This window comes from Pseudorca crassidens, chromosome 2, assembly GCF_039906515.1.
Source record: "Pseudorca crassidens isolate mPseCra1 chromosome 2, mPseCra1.hap1, whole genome shotgun sequence".
Taxonomy (NCBI): domain Eukaryota; kingdom Metazoa; phylum Chordata; class Mammalia; order Artiodactyla; family Delphinidae; genus Pseudorca; species Pseudorca crassidens.
Window position 1 is genome coordinate 6,625,518 of NC_090297.1, and position 26,093 is coordinate 6,651,610.

Consider the following 26,093-nt stretch of genomic DNA (forward strand, 5'->3'; position numbering starts at 1 on the left):
GGCAGCCACCAGAAGCTAGGCAAGAAGCATGGAATGAATACTACCTCAGAGCCTCTAGAAAAAGGCATTTTGAACACTACTAACTCATATTCAACAAGGGGTGGTTTGCCTTAACTAGTGGCAATACTTCCATCTCTCAGGACACAGCATCTCACCAAATCCCAAACCTGACCACTCTCATCACCCGCGGCCCCAACCCTATCCAAGTCCCCCGCCCCACCTCTCCTGTATGCCGCCAACAGCCTCCTCCCCAGTCTCCCCGCTTCTACTCTGAAGGACAACAGTCGTTTTACGCAACAGCCAGAGGTATCTTTTTAAAAGGAGAAATCAGATCTTGTCACACCCCGATCAAAACCTTCCGCTGGCGTCCCATTACACTTAAGAGTAAAAGCCAGAGGCCTTACCGTGGTCTACCAGGACCTGTAAGACACACACCCCCTCCCACCACACCTCCTCCCACACCTCCTAAGTTCTCCAGAGCCAGTCCACTGTTCCTTAACCTCACCAGCAGGCTCCCACCTCAGGACTTCTGCACCTGGTGTTCCCTCTGCCTGGAATGCTCTATCGCCAATTCTCTGGACAGTTCCTTAACCTGTTCAAGGCCTGCTTAAATGTCACCTCTATAGAGAAGCTCTCCCTGCATACCCTACTTCACAGCATCCCCCATACACCCCATGAGTCTCTCTCCCCTGTCTAAGCAACACAGTTGCTTCATTTTACAATTTGTTTAATTTCAATAAGAATAAAGGTATATTCTCCTTGTTCAAAATGAAATCTGGGGGCTTCCCTGGTGGCGCAGTGGTTGAGAGTCCACCTGCCGATGCAGGGGACGCAGGTTCGTGCCCCGATCTGGGAAGATCCCACATGCTGCGGAGCGGCTGGGCCCGTGAGCCATGGCCGCTGAGCCTGCGCGTCCGGACCTTGTGCTCTGCAGCGGGAGAGGCCACAACAGTGAGAGGCCCGCATACCGCAAAAAAAAAAAAAAAAAAATGAAATCTGGGACTTCCCTGGTGGTGCAGTGGTTAGGAATCCGCCTGCCAACGCAGGGGACACAGGTCTGAGCCCTGATCCGGGAATATCCCACATGCTGTGGAGCAACTAAGCCTGTGCACCACAACTACTGAGCCTGCGCTCTAGAGCCCGCGAGCCACAACTACTGAGCCCGCGGGCCACAACTACTGAGCTTGCACGCCTAGAGCCCGTGCTCACAACAAGAGAAGCCACCGCAATGAGAAGCCCACGCACCACAACGAAGAGTAGCCCCTGGTCGCCGCAACCAGAGAAAGCCCGCAGCAACAGAGACCCAACACAGCAAAAAACAAATAATTATTTTTTAAAAATGAAATCTGAGCAAAAAACTGCAATTTTTATAGGCAACTCCCTATGAAGTTAGACACAATATAGAAATAAATACACACACACGTCTTTTTAAAAATAATTCTGTGCTTTGTGTATGGTTTTTCTTTATTTTATATTTAGAAGCATTGAAAAGAAGTGCTGTACGTACAAGAAAGTTTGTTAGTAGTACTAGATATAGTAGGAAAAAAGAACAATGGAAATAACCTAAATGCCCAATACATATATGTATATATATGAAGAAATACGTACATTAAAAAACATAAGACAACCATTAAAAAATAATAATAATGAGAAAAGTGTTTAGGAGACTTTTTTTTTTTTTTAAATTAATGACAACAAAAAGTAAGTCCAACCTTTACACTGCTCAAACATTTGCTAAGCACTTGTCTTGTGCCTGGCCCGCCCTGACAGACCCACCGTGACAGACCCGCCCTGACAGACTAGGACTGGGCTGGTGCTCTGGGCTCCCAGGTGGCAGGGGCTGAGCAGGCACTTACAGCGCAGTGTGACCCAGGATGTCCCAGGAAGGACAGATGCCGCAGGAGAGCAAAGCTGGACACAGCCCTGACTGAGGAAAGGCTGTCAGATGAAATGATGCCTAAACTGAGACCTGAAGAACAAACAGGAGGGAGCATAAAGAAAAGGGGGCGGGGAGGGCGGATGAAAGAGGTATGAAGCAGAATGGGTGTCTGGGGTGAGAGGCAAAAGAACAGATGAACCAGAATCATACATAATCTATGATTTATGCCTTTTTTTTCTTTTTTTTTTTTTTAGAAAACTAAAATAACTACTGCATTTGGTGGCAGGATCTTTGGTAAAAAATTTTTACGAGATATGATACTAAATAAAAGCCAACAGTGATTCTTCACCAACCACTTAGACTACTAAGAGCCTATTCTGTCCTGTGGCTATTCCTCTTTCCTCCAGTCTATCCTGCCATCTGACCAAATACAAGCAGGGACAGGAAGCAGTTCTAACACAGCACACCAGCACATACACGTCTTTCCCAGGACTGGCCAGTGTACCTCCTATCGCCACATTACCAATCTGGGGCCAAAAGTACTCAGGCCTCCACAGTCGCTGGCCACCTTGCTACTTTACTACCTCAACGCCCGCCACTTCCTGTCAGGTGTCAACAGGAATTCTGTGCTGAGCATTCCAAGCCGCTCTCATTTGGTCCACCTAACTTATCCCACCCCATTCCTCCCCACAGATCTGTTACCCCAACCAGGCTCTCTTTACTTAACACTGTACACACCATCCTCATTCCTGCCTCAGGCTGACCCTGCTAGGACTGCCCTAACCTGCTCTCCCAGTTCCTAGTCAAATAGCACCCATTCTTCAAGGCCCCCCTCTTAGCTTCTCAATGGATCCTTAGTTAACTTCTTTAACCCACAATAACCTCTAGTTAGCCTGAATGTGAACTATATTTGTTATGCTATACAATAAGTAGTTCCATTTTTGTTCTAGAAAACTCAAAATGTTGCATTTTTGCAAGGCTTCCCTCCTAAACTGTAAGGCCAAAGTTTATATCCCACTTTCATCAGTATTAAACTTGGAAACACACATCCAATACCTGCTGGCTGGCTGACAGAGCCTGTGTGGGAGGTTCAGCCGGGCAGGATTCAGTGCCAGCTTCTTCTCTGCAACTACAGGTTTAAACACCATGATTAGGATTGAATTTACATGCCCCTCTAGCACAGGAAACAGATTTACTTCTTTATTAATTCATTCATTCACTCACTCATTCATTCCTAATGCAAGCAAAAATCACCACACCAAGAGGAAAACATGTAATCAGATCAGCACCTAATTTACTCATAGCATGTGTCCACAAAAAAAGTATGCAAGCTCCCAAGGCAGAGGAGAAGATCAAGGGGCAATGCTAAGTCCTTCTGCTATAGGACTCCTCTTTCTTTATTTGAAAAGCATTTTTTCCCCAAAGAAGGGACTCAGGAAGAATGAACAAAATTATTTTCACATCAGCTCTGAGAGAATGTTCTTAAAAGTAAACGAAACATATAGAAAGCTATTTGGTGTTAAGTATAATACGGGTTAGGATGCCCAACCTCTCCCAAGAAGAGATGTACCTTCTACTCCCTGGAAACTGTCGGTGACAAGGAAAACCTCATCCCAGTTACACCAGGCCACACATCCACAATAAACGTAGCTGCCTGAAGGGGGGCTGAAGGACCAATTTGTTGACAAACAAGTAAAGATGTCTTGTGTTGTAACTCTGTTAAGTGCTACACAAATGTCCAGGGTGTATGTACGCTTCTTACTCGGGGCTGTCGGAGCATGATATTTCTTCTACTACAGTTCCTTTCAGACTGTATTTTAGTGATTTTTATTCATATCTGCTCCCTCCTTTTGCTCATGAACTCTGTTGAGAGCCGGGACACTCCTTACTCATCTTTGAGCTCCCACGGCCTAGTACAGTGCCCTGCAAGAGACACTAAAAATTGCTGTCGACAAGCCCAATGTATCACTCAGATGCTCCCTTACCAAACGCCAACTGCCCAGAGAAAAGGAGACTTAGCTGAGAGCAGCCTCCTAGAAGGTACAGCCTTAAATTACAGATCATTTCTATAAGAATCATTACATTTCACTTACTAATCACCTTATCTATCCTTTCAGAAAAACAAGATTGAGCTTTCCTTTTCATGATTAGTAAGGTACGTGGAAAGTATGATCATTCTGAAATCTCTTTTTTTCAAATTAAACACATCCATGGGAATCACAGGGGAAGAAAAGGGAACACACTGTATTTAAGAAAAAGACATTAGTTACAAACCAATAATTCTCTAAAAATCAAGCAAAACAAAGTATGAAGGGAAAAAAGCCTTTGTCAGAAACCATTTAAGGATAAGTAAGGTACATCATCACTATAAACTTAGAACAATTCTCTCCCAGAATTCATCACCAACAGAAAAGGTGAAGCTTCACAGAAAAAGATAAATCAGAAGGGCACCTTCTTCACGTAATGAAATTCAGGTTATATCTTTTCATAACCCATTAAGTTTATAATTGAAAAAGTACCAAGTTGTACAACTTTTTCAACACATCCAAAAACACACGTCAGGTCAGTAATTCACAGAAACCAGCAGAAACCAGGTAGTCACAACAGGTTTACCTCATCTCTGAAATATACTTATAACTATGTGTTTGGCTAATTTCATAGCCATCTGTTATTCTTATGGACCTTTCTCTTATAATATCCACTAAAACAGAGAAATTCAAATACTGACCTCTAATTCAACGTAATACAAACAACAAGTCTCCTGTCCAGAATTACATCAAACGGCCACAGTTCCTTTTTCAGTAATACCATGAGCAGGAGGCTGAAGCCCTCCACAGAGCATCTCTGTAAGTGGTCCTGCAGTGACTGTGCCACAGTGCACATACAGTTACCCCTAGACAATTACCTCCTAAAAGAAGACAGATGATTCTCACTGTGTCTAAAGTGAAACCGAAGTTTTCTAAACTAAACAGGTGTAGCAGACGAGCTCAAAATAGGTCCACCTCCTCCCTTCTTGGTGCTTTAGCAACATTCAATTCTTTTTTTTTTTTAATTAATTGACTGATTGATTTTTGGCTGCGCTGGGTCTTCGTCGCTTGCTGCATGCGGGCTTTCCCTAGTTGCAGCGAGCGGGGGCTACTCTTTGTTGTGGTACGTGGGCTTCTCATTGCGGTGGCTTCTCTTGTTGCGGAGCACAGGCTCTAGGCATGTGCGCTTCACTAGTTGTGGCATGTGGGCTTCAGTAGTTATGGCTCGCAGGCTCAGAAGTTGTGGCACACGGGCTTAGTTTCTCCACAGCATGTGGGATCTTCCCAGACCAGGGCTCGAACCCGTGTCCCAATCTGCACTGGCAGGCCGATTCTTAACCACTGAGCCACCAGGGAAGCCCAACATTCAATTCTCTTAACACTTCCCCCAGAGGTTGGATTCTTTTTAGTGATGTCTTACACCTAGTATTTTCTCTCAGTTTTAAGAAGGTTTAAAGATGCTGTGAAGGGGCAGGGGAGGGGTACCTCAGAGAAGCAGGGGTCCATTTTTATATTGGGAGCTAAAAGTGAATCATTTCTAAGCAATGCGCTGAGGGGGCTGAGGCCCACCTTGATGACAACAGTCTCAAAGGCGTAAATTTCCGAGGGTCATGAATCACTGCAGCGGGCTTTCCTGGTGGCGCAGTGGTTAAGAGTCCGCCTGCCGATGCGGGGGACACGGGTTCGTGCCCCGGTCCGGGAAGGTCCCACATGCCGCGGAGAGGCTAGGCCCGTGAGCCATGGCCGCTGGGCCTGTGCGTCCGGAGCCTGTGCTCCACAACGGGAGAGACCACAGCGGTGAGAGGCCCGCGTACCGCAAAAAAAAAAAAAAAAGAAAAGAAAAAGAATCACTGCAGCAAGCACATCTGCAGCGTGTGGTACTCCGCAAGCGCTTTGCAACCTTAACATTTCCATCCTCTACGGTCCTTCAATAGCCTCAAAGGATGCCTTGGATATCAAAGCCAGCCCCACATCCGCAAGACTGGCAATCAGTGTTCTAGAAAACTGCAAGAAGGCAGGCAAGATCCAAGCAAAATGGACTTTGGGAATGCAAGGAATTTGATGCCACCTGTATTCTTCTCCAGGAGTGATAAAAATATGACTCGTTCCCACGGAATTTGATTTGTAAGGGGAGAAATTACCCCAAATATCCAAACCAAATGAGAAAACCAATTATCTGAACACCTCATGGGAAAAGTAAGCACTTAACCAGCCAACTCTCCGCTGACTCAGGACCATTTTTTAAAAGGCGGGGCGGGGGGGGACCCCATACTAACTGTTGTTTTTTGTTTGTTTTTGTTTGGTTTTTTTTTTGCGATACGCAGGCCTCTCACTGTTGTGGCCTCTCCCGTTGCGGAGCACAGGCTCTGGACGCGCAGGCTCAGCAGCCATGGCTCACGGGCCCAGCCGCTCCGCAGCATGTGGGATCTTCCCGGACCGGGGTACAAACCCGTGTCCCCTGCATCGGCAAGCGGACTCTGAACCACTGTGCCACCAGGGAAGCCCTTAACTTTTAATTACAAATTAATCTTTGACTCCCAGAAAGTAAAAAAAACTTCAAAGCTTCCTTCCTGAGCAGTTAGACTGGAATAACCAACTTAAACAGCTTCTTAAATCATTTCAGGGGCCACATGCTAACAATGCTCTCTCTAGATCTTAACATTAAAAGTTCACAGGCCTGTGACTGAGGTGGCAGGAAAAACTGCTACCTGCTCCTATCCCCTAAGTCAAACAACCTATTGATGTCGTCCTCGTTACATTTTTCCACCAAAAAATATACTTACAGATCTCTGAGATTTTTAAATTGCTGCGTTTATTAAAAAAGAAGAAAAAGGCAATGCATTATCACTCTCATAAAATGTATTTTTGATGTCTCTTGTCATAAAATGAAAACAATTTTATTTTAGGACAAGACATCTAAGTTCTCTACTACAGCTGAACACTAACTGAGCACTTAGCAGTAACTGCATGAAAACATCTAAAACAAATACACCTGCATGTAGTGTTTGTGTAAGAAATACATCAAGAAAACAGTGGGTTTCTCTAGAAGTAACATTACAGAAGATAAATACTGCTAGATTAAGTAAGGGTTGTGAGCTGCAATAGCCTAGGCTCCTGAGAAAGAAAACGATAACTGAAGTACTTCAGATTTGTAGAGGTTTTTTTTAAATAAATTTATTTATTTCATTTATTTATTTTTGACTGCATTGAGCCTTCATTGCTGCGCACAGGTTTTCTCTAGTTGCGGAGAGTGGGGTCTACTCTTTGTTGCGGTGCGTGGGCTCTAGGCGTGCGGCCTTCAGTAGTTGTGGCTCGCAGGCTCAGCAGTTGTGGCTCTTGGGCTCTAGAGCTCAGGCTCAGTAGTTGTTGCGCACCGGCTTAGTTGTTCCACAGCCTGTGGGATCTTCCGGGACCCGGGCTCGAACACGTGTCCCCTGCATTGGCAGGCAGATTCTTAACCACTGCGCCAACAGGGAAGCCCCCAGATTTGTAGAGTTTATTTTTTCAATTTACTTCCATATCAATTTTTTCATTTCAGTTGATGTACTACAGTCCCCATTCGACAGCTGAGGAAGTACGGCACTTCATCACCCTTCGAACGCACGGTACGGGTGGATTCAGAATCCAGGTCCTCTCACGCTAACTAATCAAGCTTATTTATAATGCTCATTGGTTGTCATGGTTCAGGACATTTTGGTGAAGCAAGAAAGAACATGAATTACACAGCACGTACAGTGTGTTTAAAAGACCCAATTATTCTCTCCTATCCAAGCAACATCACATATCAGCAAAACATTATTTCTAGGGTTATAAACAGTTTCCCCAAAGGTCACCCAGTTCTCATATCTCACCTTGACCCAAATGCACACAGCACACAAGAATTTTATTTGGGTATTTTTTTAGGACAGTGCTTCTAAGCCAAGAAACTGCCCTCAAGTATAAATGGAAACATACATAAATTAAGATAAATGCGATATTCAAGCCACTCAGTGTTCATATTAGTCTCACCCTAAGTAATCATGCCACTGACCCGAGTGTCAGTCAGCACCATCTTCAATCTCCCTATGAAGAGCTAAAGGAAAAGAAAATCTAATTAAAAGCCCAAGAAAAAAATCCACTTTAATCAAAACTACAAGCCAAAGGCCAAGGGACTTTATGGTAGGAAAAATCCTAAAACTTGAAAAAGCTGTTAACAAGAAAAGAGATGTCAAGGGAGAAAAAGAGGAGACACTTTATTTAAAGGATTAAAACCAAACCAGTCAAAAACAACTTTCCAAACAGAAGAAGCATAAAAATATGGAGAAATAATAGAAGATGAGGGGATTAAAGTGCAAAAGAATCACAGTTTTAAGGACATTTTACTAAGAATAGGAAACTAAATGTTTAAAGCATTACTTTATAAAACTCAAAGTAAAGAATAACTGAGTTCTATCAAAATCAATAGAAAATCACTATAAGACTCTGTCAACATCTTTCCCCAAGTGGAACAACCATACAGATGAGGGTCCCAGATATGACCAGTAATAAGAGCTACTATTCTGTAATAGTCCTTGGACAGGAGCTACCTGGGACTCTACTAGATGGGAGTCAATGCTAGAGGACAGAAAGATTTTGGTCAAAAAATCAGTCTGACAGTTGCCAGCACGCTTTTCTCCACAAGAAAATACCTGTGAAACATAACAGAAACACACACAAGCCAGATCACCATTGTTCTTAAAGTGAAGCCATGTAATCATCTCATCACACACACACACTTTAGTATATAATAAGAAACCTCTGAAATAAAAAATGACTATAGTAACTACAAAGGAGTTGACTCACCCACGTAAAAAAACTGACTTACTAATTTTAAACACTTACCATATTTTTTAAATCTTTTTACCTCAAAAGCTTTTACACTTCAGATTTCATATTTTTTTTAATTTCAGAAAAAGTCGAAAAGTTTGTGTCACCTTTAGCAGTTGGAAATCAGTTTCAACTACAAGTTATTTAAAAGAAATCACTCCCCATCCAGTACCAAAGCACTGAGATTCCAAAGCAGTTGTCATGCATAATTCCATTTGGAACCCAGCTAGCCCAACTGTACTCTCAGGTAAGAGAGGCCTATACACTGGAAAAATAACAAGAAAAGTTGCATTTCCCATTTCCTGTTTTGGGCCTAATATGCCGATGAGCTTGGAAAGAGAGGACCTCAAGTTCAGCTTGATAGTTATTTACTACAAATAATAAAGCAATGGTTGGCACTCAATTTTTAAACAAATGAGTAAAACCCACAAAATGTATACTTTAAAAGGGTAAATTTTACAGTATGTGAATTATATCTCAGTAAGGTTATTTTTTAAATAAACAAATAAATGGTACTTGGAAAGAAGTGATCCATATAACATAAACCATCCAGCTCTACTACTGAGAGACAACAAAAATGTGTATTTTAAAATTCTGATATACAAAAAGATCATTAACTTCATTCATGGTCTAAGATGCAAATTAAAATAAAATATTGTACATTTTTCACCTATCAGATTACCAAAGATCAAGAACAGATAAGGAAATCTAAACCCTAAAACACTCTGTGTACACTGGCACATCTTGGAGGGCAATTTATTCACAGCTCTGAAAATTTAAAATGCACACACCTATTGCTGCAGCAATTCCACTCCTAAAAATTTACCCTACAGATACACCTATGCAATTGTACAGGTACAAGGATTAAAAAAAAAAGCCAGACTCAATCTAAGTGTCCATGAACAGGAAATTAAAGTATGCATCCACACAATGCCCCACTATGCAGATTTTTTTTTTAAAAGAAAGACGAGGTATAATTACAATTGACTTGAAAAATGTGTGACTGGAGTATTAAGTAAAAAGCAAAATTCAAGATAGTATGTATAGCACATACATGTGCTTATATATGCATAGGAAATGTCTAGAAGAATATTGGGGGAGTGGGCACTACTCTTCTTGAACTGTATGAATCAATTATAATGAGTATACATTAATTTTATAATTACAACTTATATTTAATTACAATGCATCAGGCTCTCAAATAGTCTCACCCTGGTGTTAAGTCTCCCCATGCAATGACCCCTGTCTTTCCAGTGCTCTCCTGTTCCAGCCGAACCAGTCTGTTCTTCCTTAGAGAAATCAGCCCAAAGGACTCCTCCTCCAAAATGCTCCTGCGATCTGGTTGGAACTGCTACCAGCAACAGCTTCAAACATAAATTACCTGAGTTGAAAGAACTACGTCTGCCTGCACCTGCTACAGAACATTTTTAAAGACTTTTTTTAAAAAAAGGAAACTGAAACACAATTTAATAATCCTCATCATAGAAGCAGCAAATGTACCATTTCCCATGTTTTCCAGACTTTGTGCCTTTGCTCCATGACATTTCCTGCCTGAAATCCTCTTAGCTACTTATCACATGTCCAAATCCTGCCAATCCTTCAAAACACAGGTTAAACACCTCCTCCTACACCACATCTTCCCTAAGGCCTCCAGCCAGAGCTTATTCTCTTTCTTAAACCACAGCACCAACACCTTGAGGTACTTTCCTCTACCTAGTACTCCACTGTGTACATGTCTTATTCTCATTGGTGAGAAAATTCTTCAAAGGCACACAACTGGTGTATACATCATTGTGTATACCCCAGTTCATACATAAATTAACCTGATGTGTTACTATAGCATCTAATAACAAAAGCATGGCAAGAATCTAAAAATAAAAAGCACAGCTTTTTCTTACGTATTTATGTCATATTTATACATGACAAACAGTAGGAGTATGAAAAGTAAGGCTCCCTCTCTCTCCATCCCCCTCCCCAGTGCCCTACCATGCCTCCTTAAAAGGCAATCACTATGATCAATTTCTTAACACAGGGTTTTAAGAAGTTCTTGGACACTATAACTTTATGACACATTCATAACTTTGGGTCTAAGTTGACAGAAGTAACTGGTATGTCAATTATACAACTGCACACTGTGTACATGTATGCTGTGGCAAAGAAAATACGACAACCGACAGAAAGATAAACTGTGTCCTATGACTTACAAAATTAAATTTCTCCCGAGTTGTGAGAAGAAAAGTCATTGTTCATTAACAAGAAACTTATAGACTGTTTCAAGCATACCGATAAACCAAGTTATTAGAGTTTTTTCATAATGTAAAAACTGCTTAAGGATTCCATAAAGACTGTAAAATTCTCACTAAGGGCTTCCCTGGTGGCGCAGTGGTTGAGAGTCCGCCTGCCGATGCAGGGGACACGGGTTCATGTTCCGGTCGGGAAGATCCCACATGCCGCGGAGCGGCTGGGCCCGTGAGCCATGGCCGCTGAGCCTGCGCGTCCAGAGCCTGTGCTCTGCAACGGGAGAGGCCACAACAGTGAGAGGCCCACGTACCACAAAAACAAAAAATAAAATAAATAAAATAAAATTCTCACTAAGCTATGAAAAAGGTGCTAAGCCATTACAGATAAAATACTAAAGAAAAATGCAGATGTTTTATAAAGCTAGATATCTTAAAGAATATTAATAAACTGTTTATAAAAGCATTTCTCAATATCATATTAATAGCTAAAAGATGTCTGCACAGTTTTCTAATTTATAAATGATAAGAATCAAATGTTTGGGCTTCCCTGGTGACGCAGTGGTTAAGAATCTGCCTGCCAATGCAGCGGATACAGGTTCGAGCCCTGGTCTGGGAAGATCCCACATGCCATGGAGCCACTAAGCCCGTGCACCACAACTACTGAGCCTGTGCTCTGGAGCCCGCGAGCCACAAATGCTGAGCCCCCGTGCCACAACTACCGAAGCCCGCACACCTAGAGCCCGTGCTCCGCAACAAGAGAAGCCACCGTGATGAGAAGCCTGTGCACCACAACAAAGAGTAGCCCCCCGCTCGCCACAACTAGAGAAAGCTTGCGCACAGCAACGAAGACCCAACACAGCCAAAAATAAATAAATAAATTTATTTTTTAATGTCATTATCAAGAATTTGTCCAGAAATCAGCTTCCTGAATATGTCTTGGGGTTAAGAGATTAAGCCAAATCTCCTTTATCATCAACATCAATAATATTACACAATAAAATTATTCATTCAGTCATTCAACAAGTGAATGAAAACCTACGGCGTTCCTCACATGCTAGATGCAAGGAACACTGAGCTCTGCCCTCCTGGAGTTTACCTGAACAATGTACCTGAGATTGCAAAATCTGAAGGCGCACTCCAGGTGCCTCTTTTCTAACCTCCAAGTTAATCATCCCCCATCTGTCGTCATAGTCTTGTTTCAGACTGAGCATAATATGATTAGGCGTCAGTTCTGCTCTGTTAACATAATTATATATAATCATATTCCTCAAAGATTACACTCCCATTTCCAAAATTAAAATCAGCACATTACCGAAATGCCACAGTAGCTATCATTAATGGTGGGCCACTTTTCCAAATGGCAAATCTTATTTATCACATGACATTTCTCATTAATTTCATCTCAGAGAGTAACCTTATCCTTAAATTTGAAAAATACTTTGCACCTCCCCCCAGGTCCCAGGGGCTGATCTAAAAAAAAGTCAGAATGTAGGGCTGCTAGACCTATAGCCAACTGTTTTTGGTTATTTCTCACAGGCCGTTAAACCAAGCTCACTAGAGAGCTGAAGGTGGACCAACAAGACGCGCCTCTCTCTCTCCATATCCTACCTTCCTGAACCTCTCTAAGAGGAGGGAGTATTAATCTGATGGGGTCACAGTCCACAACACTGACTGGACTTGTTTATAAATTCGAATATTAATTGCAGATTGAAAGTTACACACATATATGCTCAGGGATGGCCATCATGCTCCTGCTCGTTTCTCTCACACACGCTCTAGAAGACTAACGTTTGGGTCTTTGGTACAGTGGCCAGCCAGAGGAGTGAGTCGGCGAGATTTAGGACGAAGGGAGGTGCCTAGGCTTTAAGTTTAAGCAATACACACCCCAACCCAGTTTATTAGACAGCTCTGTGTTGGTATTTTGGCCAAAAGCCCAATTAATAATAAAATAATACTTTGAATTTCCCACTTGCCATTATTCTACTTACATAAATCTCCTTTAGGAACATCACAAGGAAGAGGTACAGCTAAGTTATGATGTCTGATTATTCATTAACACCCCCAAACCTCACCAATACTTTCTGGTCTATGTCATTCACTTTACATTTAATCATGTACTGTTCTGTAGCATTTCCTATATTCAAGGAATAGTAAAAACTTTATGTTGCTGACTTAGAATTTATTTGAACCCTCTAGAGTTGACCCATTGCTCCTACATATCTCGTAGTTGTTGAGTGTTGCAGATAAAGAAACAGGACAGAGTGGAAAGCTAGATCTATGGATGACAATGATACAGGAATAATTTTAAAAATTAGGCTAACATTGAGCACTTATTATTTACCAGAGACATTTTAAGCACTTTATATGTATTAATTACACTGGTCCTCACAACAAATTTATGAGTACTATTATTACCCCTACATTGCAGATGAGGAAACTGAGCCACAGAAAGTAAGTAACTTGCCTAAAGTCAGAGTTAATAAGCAGAAAGCTGGAAATTGAGTCTAGAGCTCTTAACTACTTTGCTACAATAGTATAATAGTTATGGGTGGACAAATACAGATTGGTAAATTTTGAGGCTCGGTGCCCAGAAGACATCCGAGGAGACAGAGGGCAACATGGGTCTAGATCTCAGAAGAGAGATCAGGGCTGTATTTATAAACTTGCAGGTTAGAAGCACTAGGTGGAATGAGGTCACTCTGGAAGACAGCGCTGAGGGAGGAGTTAATGGACAGAACCATGCGGAACACCAATATTTAAAATAAAGTTGACATTTTAAGTCAAACTGATGATGCAGTAAGCCGGTATTTTTGTATTACATACATATAAAACACACAGTAAATTATAAATCAAAATATGTAATAGGTATACCTACTCTGGGAACTAGAACTACAACGACTATGGGTTATGGAAGCACCTGCTTTCAATACACTGTTGGGCGCAGCACGTTAGACGGGACACCACCCACAACACTGTTTCAACGGGAGGGAATAATCTGCTCTAAAATCTACCTTCAGAAATGACCTCCAAGGAATACAGAGTTGTGAAAAGAAAGACAGCCTAAATAGATGGCCAAATTTCAATGATTCTAAGGCACACGATATTTCACATTTGTAAGTCAGGAGAACTGGGACAGGTCTCACATAGTTTAATTGGCAGCATTTTATTTCTTAGTGGTACATAAAATATGGTGCATCTTACTACTGATGGCATCTTAAGACACCATGAAATGTGTCTTTTAGAATACATCCCATTCTACATGTGAGCATACATACTGGTATAGTTACAGGAAAGCTTTCTGCTTACAAGGGGTTTACAATCTAATGGAAAGAACATGATTAACAATAAGATACAAATGCAAAGAATAAACATTGATACAAGATACGAAGTGATAAAATGAGTGAAAAGGTTAAAGAACTGAAGGTACTTAATTGCTAGGAAATATGAGTAGCCAAACCAAAACAACTTAAGGCAGTGTGTCCTAAGCACAGTTTTAACTGAAATAGATGAAATCTGATGGAACAACAACAGAAAGAAGGTAGGAAATAAATGATATCTCAACAAAGGCAGAGAGAGAAGATGAATAATGTGAGGTTATGGTCACATCTCTCTCCTCTTAGAACCAGCAACTACCTGCTAGTTAAAGTAAAGCACTGCTTGAAGATAACTAATCAAAGGGGAAGGCTTTTTTTAATCTTCTGTATCTCTCTCCTTTGAATCCCTGTGATAGCTTTTCTTCTTAATCTATTTATTTATTTATTTTTGGCTGCATTGTGTCTTCGTTGCTGCACGTGGGCTTTCTCTAGTTGCAGTGAGCGGGGGCTACTCTTCGGTGCAGTGCATGGGCTTCTCATTGCGGTGGCTTCTCTTGTTGTGGAACACGGGCTATAGGCACAAGGGCTTCAGTAGTTGTGGCGTGCGGGCTTCAGTAGTTGTGGCACGCAGGCTTAGCTGCTCCGTGGCATGTGGGATCTTCCCAGACCAGGGCTCAAACCCGTGTCCCCTGCATTGGCAGGTGTATTCTTAACCACTGAGGCACCAGGGAAGCCCCCCCTGTAGTAGTTTTAAAATCTACAAATTCTTTGATACTCCTCCCTTCAAGAGCTGCATCTTAACTCCCTTCTCTTTGCCTGTGGGCTGGACTTAGTGACCTGATTCTAACTAATGGAAGTGTTGGAAGTGACAGTGTGTGACTTCTGAGACGAAGCCATAAAAAACTTCCTCCTCGCTTTCTCTCTTTCCCCTCCCTCCTCTCATTCTGGGGGAAGCCAAATGCCATGTAATGAGGTCATACAGGTAACCATATGGAAAGGTCTATGTGGCAAGCAACCAAGGCTTCTTGCAGAGGCCTTTCTTCCCACAGCCCAGTGAGTGAGTCACCTGGAAGCGGAGCCTTCAGCCCCGATCAAGCCTTCAGATGATGGCAGCTCCAGCTGCATCCTAACTGCAACCTCAGGAGAGACCTCTGAGCCAGAACCACTCAACTAGGCCACTCCCAGACTACTGACCACAGAAACTGTGAGATAATGAATTTTACTGTGCTGTCACCAAGTTTTGAGGTAATTTGTTATGCTGCAATACATAACTAATACAACCCCAGAATATTTTGTGTCTCTAAAATACCTTTTTTTTAATTTTATTGAAGTATGGTTGATTTACAATGTTGTGTTAATTTCTGTTGTACAGCAAAGTGATTCCATTATACATTTATATATATTCTTTTTCACATTCTTTTCGATTATGGCTTATCACAGGATACTGAATATAGTTCCCTGTGCTATACAGTAGAACCTTGTTGTTTATCCCCTAAAACACTTACCTTTATCTTCTAACAGTTAAATGTACACCGATGGCCAGTATAGAGAAAATTTCTAGAAGGCTGCTCTCTTCATCTTTACATGCCTATAAGGCTTACTTCAGTGAACTGCATAGTTAAGTACCTGTTTTTGTTTATTATTTGTAAAAAGACTAGTGCTTATACAATTGACTGCAGTTATCCAAAAATGAAGTGATTATATCTTGAATAAGAGTATAGCTACTGGAGCAGGGTAAAAAAGAAAAATATTGATTTGACCTGATTACAAGATGGAATGAGGGATAACAGATGCAACAATCAAAAGTAACTCCAGAATGACAAATGTATAAGGTGCAAATAGTAGTTATGTTGTACCCTTGGAAAGACTAACGTGGAAAACTTGCTTGAAGAAAAACAGTAGAGAGTGGCAAAGCACTATAACAGTAACACCCAGAACTGACTTCTTCATTATTAAGGAAAAAAGGACAAGCCACTTGATTAAGAAAGGATTAGCTTCACATGTGTTTCTCAAACTGTTCTACAGAATAGTGGTTCTCATTAAAACATCACAGGTATTCTTTGGGGAAGGGAAAAACAAACAAACAAAAACCCTCTACATACCACAGTCCTAAGTTTTTAAGGCTTTAGGGTGCTAATATGCATTATAAATTTATTTGACCTTAGAACAGTTAAAATACTTGCAGCATTTTAGTATGCCATGAATATAGTTTGGGAAACACCAAATTGGGTAAGCAGGTAGGTAGACAAGTAGATGAGGAGATTCATAGGAAATAAAACAACACAAATGCAAAAAAATGACCTCACCTAAAAAAGAGAACATAACTGACTACCACTGATGATTATGTACAGTTTCTTAAAGGAAAATAAACTTAGATAAGCTATCAAAAGCAACAACAGCTGCACCAGATGTCAGGGAAAATGAAGATGGAAAAAACGTGATAGGATAGAAAAGAAGAAAATAAATTTCCTTTCCATAGGCCATGGCTCAGAATGCCTTCCATCCCCTCAGCTCCTACTGTGCACCTCATGAGAGCTGGTGTGAGCACCCCGCCATCTAGAAGGTAGGCAGGTAGCTTAAGAGGCAGTCTGATCCCAAACCCTTTACCAACAGTGATGATAACTAACAACCTATCAGATCTTCTTTCTTGGGAAATGTTAAATATATTAAGAGTCCTGGGCTTCCCTTGAGGCGCAGTGGTTGAGAGTCCGCCTGCCGATGCAGGGGACGCGGGTTCGTGCCCCGGTCCGGGAAGATCCCACATGCCGTGGAGCGACTGGGCCCGTGAGCCATGGCCGCTGAGCCTGCGCGTCTGGAGCCTGTGCTCCGCAACAGGAGAGGCCACAACAGTGAGAGGCCCGTGTACCAAAAAAAAAAAAAAGTGTCCTTAGTGGAAGTGGAAGCAGAGGGACAAAGACACAAAGAAACCAGAGATAAAGCAGTTGAGTGAAGAGTAGAAGATTAGGTGGGCAAGCTCTGGCTGTTTAGTGCCTTGTGCAGGAAAAGAACACCTTTCTTCAATAAGAAATTTAAGTTATTATTGTTCAACCTGAACAACCTTATGTGATGGCCCTGCCAGAGACAGCAGGATCTCAGCCAGGTGATGCCCCTTCAGTCACATTCAATGACCCACCCAGAAAGGGAGAGGGAAGGGAAAGAGGAGTGAATGGGCAGGAGGAACACAGGCTCTGCCTTTAATAAGGAGCATCTAGTTTATTTTTTTTAATTTTTTCTCTTTTTTTAAATGTATTTATTTTTATTTATTTATTGTTTTTGGCTGCATTGGGTTTCGTTGCTGCGCACGGGCTTTCTCCAGTTGCAGCAAGCGGGGGCCACTTCTTCCCTGCGGTGCACAGGTTTCTCATTGCGGTGGCCTCTCCTGCTGCAGAGCGTGGGCTCTAGGCGTGCAGGCTTCAGCAGTTGCAGCACGAGGGCTCAGCAGTTGTGGCTCGCAGGCTTAGTTGCTCTGTGGCATGCGGAATCTTCCTGGACCAGAGATCAAACCAGTGTCCCCTGCATTGGCAGGAGGACTCCAAACCACTGTGCCACCAGGGAAGTCCCAGAAGCATCTAGTTTAAATCCACCTGAGTGATGTTTTCATACACCAAATATGTTTTCAAATCAGTGGCCAGAGTCTACCCACCCCATGAGGAATCAAGCCAAGCTGTTCTAGCGTCGATACACTTCCCCAGAGTAGCCAGGTTCTGCCCAGGAAGGGAGAGGTTTCCAGAGCCTCCCAGGCAGCTTCTCTGAATTCATACATGCAGACACATGCCCACAATCCAGCTGGCTCACCCTCCTCAGTTGTGTTCACGCCACACACTAAGTGCCACGGCAACTCCACCCGCCTCCTGCTCCCCACCCCCCAAAGAAGTCAGGGCATCAGGAATCAGACCTCTGGGAGCCAGTGGACACCTGTAGGTGTCTCTGCTGAGCGTGGCCGTGGCCATGGCCATGGGTGCTGGAATGGGTCTCTGCAGGAGGGGCTCTCCCGTGCTGCTCCAACACTCTGCCTAGAGATGTTGCACAGCCATGCTTGCTCACGAGTTCTCCTTAAGGTTAGTCCAGGCCCACAGCGCAAACACTGTGCCCTTATGAATGGTGTCCTTATGCTACACACAGTCTGGACATCCATACACTGCCCCGGCGCTAGGGTATACGGTAACAAACGCTTCCCACTGAGGCGGCAACGCGGTAATCGGGTCACTAAAGCTGGGCAGCGTCCATACCCCTAACAGCATTCTGGCATCCACAAGACCCGTCTGAACCTGTGGTGCTTCCGTGAGGCCTCTCGAAGTTTAAATTTCTGTTCCACTTTTTCCCAATATGTGAGAATGACTTGGAAGACTCTCTGCTCCTCGTACAAAACCCTCACAAGTCACACGTATATAACTAGTTTAAAATGAGGATGTGACCCGTAGCCTCAACTTCTGTTGCAAAAGCCCAAGACAAATAGGCTGTAAGAATTCCTCAAATACCAAGTGATCTATGAATTAGAAGTCTTATCATTTTGTAACGTAACCACATAAAGAAATAGTCCACAGTTAAGTATGTTGCTGACATACTGGCAAATTTTACCAAATAAAAACAACAATTTTACACTAGCACAAACAGGTCACCTTACCAAAAAACCTCATACAGTATTAGCAGTCCTACTGACCTTGTTACCTAACGTACAGACACATATTACATCTTGCATTGCTTGCCAAACCAACAAGTTATACAAATCACAATTCCAAACAAAATCCAATCTAGAAAATAGATTTCGTATTTCAGCATATTTGAGTTATTTGTGGTCAAATGTTCACTAAAATGTCTTAAGCAATCCTAACCATTTTCTCCTCATTATTTAAAAAACACTAGCACTCTCTTAGACAAGAAACTAAGCACAAGCCAACAGGCTCACCAAAATCACACTTAGGACAAGTAGAGCTACAAATCTGGAATAATTACCAAGATATTAATTATTAACAATTACTTAACTATGATTTAAGAGAAATTCTTGGTTGTTGAAAAACCCTACAACGAACTAGAGCACATTATCAGAAACTGATTATCTCAGACAATAGTGTATTGTTTCAGGGTGTGTGTGTGTGTGTGTGTAATGAAGTTCACAGCTGTGCTACACTAATGACTCAAACACCTGAATTCTCTGCTATCTTAACCTTTAAATCAACTACAAAAGAAGCTGCCAAAAGCAGTTAGGAGAAAACCACAAAATTCCCCAAAGAACTTGGTATATACGACTGATTTTACTACGTAAATTTTCATTACTGAGATTTGAACAAGATGTTAGAGAGTCAAAACTAATTTTAAAAGCAAGGGGTGCTTACTAAATCCATAATAATATTCAACATACACTGGTTTTTAGAAGGGCACAAGCCATATTTGTGTGTGTGTGTTTACAGCACCTGGCATATTTCTGTTCAATATTACATATAATTGTTGCAGGACCTGACAATGATTACTGTCTCACTTTTTAAAAACTTTATGACTAACCATTAAGTCAAAGTTGAAAAAGTACCTGGTGCATTTATTTCTTGATTTAGGTTACCTTCTTGTTGTGAATTGGTTCTCAGTTATTCTAGTTACCTTGTAACAAAACATTGGCAGAGACTATAGGGGATTGAAATTACCTGACTCTACTCTTGCTGAATAAATAATACATTTGACCTGTTCACATTTCATTGTAAAAGATCCACAGCTTTAGAGATTACACTCTAAGCTTTGAAAGCAAAGTGAATCAGAAATCACATTCCTAAGAGCAGCCAGTCTGGAACAGAAGATGTTTATTCTACACTGAATCCCCCTTGCCACTGCAAACCTCTCTAACAGTTCATTACGCTTAAAACAGTTGAGATGGGTAGGACGTATTATAATAAGAATTCTTCAAGGTATTTATCAAGCAGATTACCTCTGAAACTACAGCTTGGTTTAGAAGCCTTTGAGCAGAAATTTGGCCTTCTGTGTTAATCTGTACATACTCATTTCGCATCTTCTCTTGACTCTTATTTTTTTTTACTCTAGTCCATAGAACAATTTATCCTATCAGACTTAATTTTGTTTATATGACTCTTGGAAACACTACTGCAGTGCAGCACTATTACATATGCAAAACTGCTGATTTCAGTGAGCTCCTCTCCTACCCCTCCATCCCCCACCCCTCCCACCCCCATTAAATCTTGGGGGAAAAGTGCTGGGTCCAGTGCTGGGATTTTTCTTTTCTATAGGGTAGGTCTACTTGACTTTTTACTAATGATACCGAAAACTTTTTAAAGACTGCTAGTGTGGGGCTTCCCTGGTGGTCCACTGGCTAATACTCCCGAGTTCCCAGTGCTGTGGGCCTGGGTTCAATCCCTGGTCAGGGAACTAGATCCCACATGCTACAACTAAAGATCCTGCATGCTGCAACTAAGATCCGGCGCAGCCAAATAAATATATAAAAAGACTGCTAGAGTATGTAGAGTTTCAGACACCAAGAACACAAATAAGCCCCCTTACCTTTTTTAATATTTCAAGGCAAACTGTATTTCTCATAAAAGAGAGTCCTTGGAAGTCACAATGTATAAATACTTCTAATAACAGAACAAATTAATGTCAAGACAGCCAGTAATGTAAAAAGCCTCAGTGCAGCCGTGCCTGTCAAAGAGCATCTGTGTTAGTAGCTCAGGGAAGTGGCATGTGCAGGAAAGCACTACAACGGTGTTCAAAAGAAAATCATTAGGCCTCAGAGGTTAATCCCCTCCCCCATCCTCTTCCTCCGGATCCTTCAAGGCAATTAACCAGTAGAAGGCGCTACTCTGCAACCCACAATATTCACACCAACCTGCATCCTTGGCCCAGAGCTGGGTCTAACCCAGGTGTACTCTTCTCAGCCTATTCCCTGTCCAGCGTTCCAGGAAGCCTCTACATTAGCCCCAAAAGCAGAAAACCAGATCTTTTCTTATAACCCCGATTTTTAAAACAATACAAAACAAAACACAGAGAGCTCAACAGCCAGTATACCTGTCTTATCAAACCTACAGACCACCACCAATATGTCAAAACATAAACACACACACTTTGCTAACTATTAATCTCAAATACAATCTTTATAATCTTAAGTGAGACAATCTACTTTTACCTAGAAAAGACGACCCTGGTCACATTCACTACAGTTACAGTCAACTAAACAAATCACTGTCTCCAACAAAGTCAGGGGCAATGAGGAATACGAAAGCTGACTATAAGGCCACGACATATAACGAGGGATTTTATCTTCACATGCACAAAAAAGAAAGAACAGTAGAAACCAGGGCTGCAAAGGCAAGAAGGGGTGATGGAAAAGAGCAGTCTCTGAACATGTTTTTGAGTGTCCTTTAGTTTCTGACGTACTCTTCTGCCTCTCAACAAGGTTGCAAAAAAAGGCCAGACAGAAGATGGGTGAAGAAAATTGAAGAAGAAAAGCACCCACCCTTCCTCCATCTCCTCTCCCCTCTCCCAAAAAGAGCTGTGTTTGTCTGTGCAAACCTAGTCCCAAATATGGGAGAGAGAGAATGAATGTGTGTATGGAAGAACAATGAGCCCTCTGCCTGGTATTTTGTGTGTGTGTGTGTGTGTGTGTATATGTGTGTGTGTGTGTGTGTGTGTGTGTGTGTGTGTGTGTGTGTGTCTGCCTCTGCCTTTTTTCCCTTCGACCTCAACAAGGAGAGCTGGAGGCCAGCTTCCCATCCAGCCTAGGCCATCGAAATCCAAACTGGTTCATAATTTACGGTGGAATTAACTCAGCAAGCAAATAGAGGAAAGGAAATAGCTACCCAAAGATGATTTTACTATTGTATAAATCCATCCTCTCTCCCCTCCCCCAACAGACTGAGACTACAGAAACCAGTGTACACCAGACAAAAAGGTCTCTCTTTAAATGGAAAGCAATTATGGAAACTGCTTCAAATCTAAACATAGGACGTGTTAATTTGTGTTACATTAAAATGTTTGTTGTGCAATTCACCGAGTTACCCTTTTACTAGTTATCTTTTTTGTGTTTAAAAAATTGCTTTGGAGAAAACTATTTCAGGATTCATACAAAACTACTTTCTAAATGTACCTTAAAATAGCAACACATACTGAAACATTTAAAGCACCCATTTTCTCAAGGACACATTTTGCTTAAATCAATGTTTGAAGTCTGTAATCCAGAAAAAACTGTAAGCAAACCTTGGAAAAGAGGCAGAGGAAAATGACAATTCAACAATGAATCATTTTGTTTTCCTTTCAACAACTTCTCAAGCAACCAGTTTCAAAGGAAACCTGCAATACTTTCTCCCTCCCAATACATGATCTATGTAAAACTACTTTTTCTTCTTTCCAAAACCCTAAAAAATATACTACTACTAATAAAAATAAAAGCCACTCTCCTTCAGAGAGCTGAACTAAAACATGATAGTAAGAATCCTCTGCTGCCGCAAGTGATTTTTGGTTTTAAAATTCAAGAACCACACAGAGCAAAGGACTAGAGATTTCGAACACAAAGAGAGTATCTTCCCCTAACGTGAAAATGAGACTTTAAGAAAAGTCTAACCCCCAAGACCCCCAAATCCACAAACATTCAAGAAATTCAGTTTCTGTCCTGGACTTCTCCCTCCGCGCCTCCCCGCCCCCCGCCCCCCAGTTCAGCCCATGATTTAGTCACATGAAACAGTTTAACCTCAGACAAGTCAAACCAGAGCAGGACTAAGCAGCAATGAAAGAGCAGGGGTCAGCGGGCGAGAGGCACAGCTACCTGGCCCGCACAGGGCCAAGCGGCCCCGGCCCTTTATTCCCGCCCGCCCCGGCCGTGCGCGGCCCCCACCCGGGACCCGGGCTTCCAGGCCGAGCCCTCGGCCCGCCCCACGCCCGCGCCCAGGACGAGGGGCCACAACAGCGGGCAGACGCCGCGCGCGGGCAACTTGGAGACTTACCTCCCCCGGACGCGCTACACCATCAACGGAGGTGTGTTCGAACGGCTCCTGGGAAAGTGGGGGGACGGGGCGGGAGGCCCGCGGGGCTGGGGCCGCCGGGCTCGGGCCGAGGGCTGGCCGGCCGCGGGGACAGAGCCGGGGGCTGCGTGGGCTTCTCTCCCGTGACCTTTCGTGCGGGCTCCACCAGGCTCCGCGCTCGGCCAGTCCTTCAGGAACGGGAGCCAAGGCTCATGTCTGGTTTTGTTTTTCTGAGGGCGAGGGGGCTCCCGGAGGATGATGGTGTATTTTTTTCCCCCTCAAGTAGGAGAGAAAACGAGGCAGAGACAATGTGGGAGACGAGCGAGGGGAGAGAAGCGCGGAGGCGGGGTCGAGACCCGAGCCGGGCGAGCGTTTCGGGCGTGCGGGAGGAAGACGAGGCTACGAGCGCGGGGAACGGCTCGCGAGCGTCTGTAGGAGCGGCGGCGCCTCGGCTATGGTGGCCGAGCCGCGGCGGGGCTGCTGTACCGACCCACCGCCCACTCCGCGCTCGGGCCCGGCCCACCTCGCAGTATCGCGCCTCACCATTGGCGAGGCCCGGCGTGACGCATGAGGAGGCCGGGCCAATGGGAGGCGGAGGGCGGGCGAAGGGGCAGGACTTCTTTGAGACTGAGCTCGCTCGCTCTCCCTCTTTATCTCTCTCTCTCTTTTTTTTTTTTTTTTTCCTCTTTCTAATAAAATGAGCAGAAAAGAAGGAGGGGAGCGGCAGAGCTCTGGCTCCGCGGCGGCCCGGCTTGAGCGCGCCCTCCAGGAGGTGGCCTGGCGGTGGGCTGGGTTCCCCGCCGGCCGTGTCTTTGTGCGGGTCCCGGGCCGCGGCGCGCAGCGGGCAGGTCCCAGGGGCGGGATTGGCTGGAGCCCAGTGCTCCTGTTATTACCAGGGTCACGGTTTGCCTTTTCAGCCACTTAAGATGCGGATTCATATCCCTGGGGGGACCTGGAGTGGGTTCGAACGATTCGCTCAAAGACTCGAAATTCTGATGCATATTAACGTCTTCAAAATAAGTCTATGGTAAAGATTAAATAGAAAAAGAAAATAGAAATTGGTAGGGGCTTCCCTGGTGGCGCGGTGGTTAAGAATCCGCCTACCAATGCAAGGGGACGTGGGTTTTAGCCCTGGTCTAGGAAGATCCCGCATGCCGGGGAACAGCTAATCCTGTATGCCACAACTACTGAGCCTGCGCTCCAAAGCCCGCAGGCCACAGCTACTGAGACCACGTGCCACAACTACTGAAGCCCAAGTGTCTAGAGCCCATACTCCTCAACAAGAGAAGCCACGGCAATGAGAAACCCTCACACCGCAATGAAGAGTAGCCCCGCTCACCACAACTAGAGAAAGCCTGCGGGCAGCAATGAAAACCTAAGCCAAAAATAAATAAAATAAATAAATTTATTTAAAGAAAAAAAGAAATTGGTAGATTGCACTGCTTATTTGAAAAAAAGTATAAAGATGAAAAGCCTGAAAATTCTCATCAAGGAATAAAGAAGGAACACAGACACACAGAGGATTTCGGAAAGAGCGGCGTGTATAAAACTCTATGCCGTAAGTTTGAAAACAAAAAATCCAAGTATCACCTTTTCTGTGAAAAACATTGTATTGTGTCCCACTTTCCCAAAAACTGATAATCACAGGGTCTACAATGCTATAAGGGGAGTGAGGGGCAGGACAAATGCTCATATTCTATTTAACATAATTTATAGGATTGAAGGGTTTGGAATTTTTAATTATGATTAGCAGTTTTTGAAATGCATATCATGCTTATTGAGTTCTTTCACAGACCCTGGCATGAATCCAGGGTGAATCATCAACCTATTGTTAGTTTGTTAATACACTATAAATGCTTATTGGAGTCCTTGTATCATACACTCTTCCTGAAGGAGTTCAGATCTGTATATAATAGAATAATTAAGGGATAGAACATAGTGCAAAATAATTCACTCATCTATTTCAAATGAAGTGATAATTTTCTCTTTGCAATATCTATTCAGATTGCAGTTTCCCACATCCAACAGTTTAAAAAATGATAGGGGGCTTCCCTGGTGGCACAGTGGTTGAGAATCCACCTGCCAATGCACGGAACATGGGTTCGAGCCCTGGCGCGGGAAGATCCCACATGCCACGGAGCAACTAAGCCCGTGCACCACAACTACTGAGCCTGTGCTCTAGAGCCCATGAGCCACAACTACTGAGCCTGCATGTCACAACTACTGAAGCCCACACGCCTAGAGCCCGTGCTCGGCAACAAGAGAAGCCACCGCAATGAGAAACCCGCGCACCGCATTGAAAAGTAGCCCCCGCCCGCCGCAACTAGAGAAAGCCTGAGCGCAGCAACTAAGACCCAAGGCAGCCAAAAATTTTTTAAATTAATAAAAATTAATTACTTTTTATTAATTATTTTTTTTTAATTTTTGGCTGCGTTGGGTCTTCGTTTCTGTGCGAGGGTTTTCTCTAGTTGCGGCAAGCGGGGGCCACTCTTCATCGCGGTGCGCGGGCCTTTCACTGTTGTGGTCTCTCCCGTTGCGGAGCACAGGCTGCAGACGCCCAGGCTCAGTAGTTGTGGCTCACGGACCTAGTTGCTCCACGGCATGTGGGATCTTCCCAGACCAGGGTTCGAACCCGTGTCCCCTGCATTGGCAGGCAGACTCTCAACCATTGCGCCACCAGGGAAGCCCTAATTAATTGATTTTTTTTAAATGATAGGACTAGTAGATATTATTGGACTGTGACCCAAGGGATCTAAAATCAAATGGGTCTTTGCCATTACCTTTCTGAGTAACTTTCAGCAGGAAAAATCCTGTCTGCTGCAATTCCTTCAGCT

At 43.3% G+C, this 26,093-nt stretch overlaps 1 protein-coding gene across 3 annotated transcripts in view; it reads right to left on the minus strand.

Annotated features, from left to right (window-relative positions):
• Positions 1–23,381, minus strand: part of RERE (arginine-glutamic acid dipeptide repeats) — a 426,633-nt gene extending 403,252 nt beyond the window's left edge. For all 3 annotated transcript variants that reach the window (XM_067719197.1, XM_067719188.1, XM_067719170.1), the window contains exon 1: positions 23,242–23,381. The gene's annotated coding sequence lies outside the window, so the exon portion shown is untranslated. The remainder of the gene's footprint in view (positions 1–23,241) is intronic.
• Positions 23,382–26,093: the final 2,712 nt, after the last annotated feature.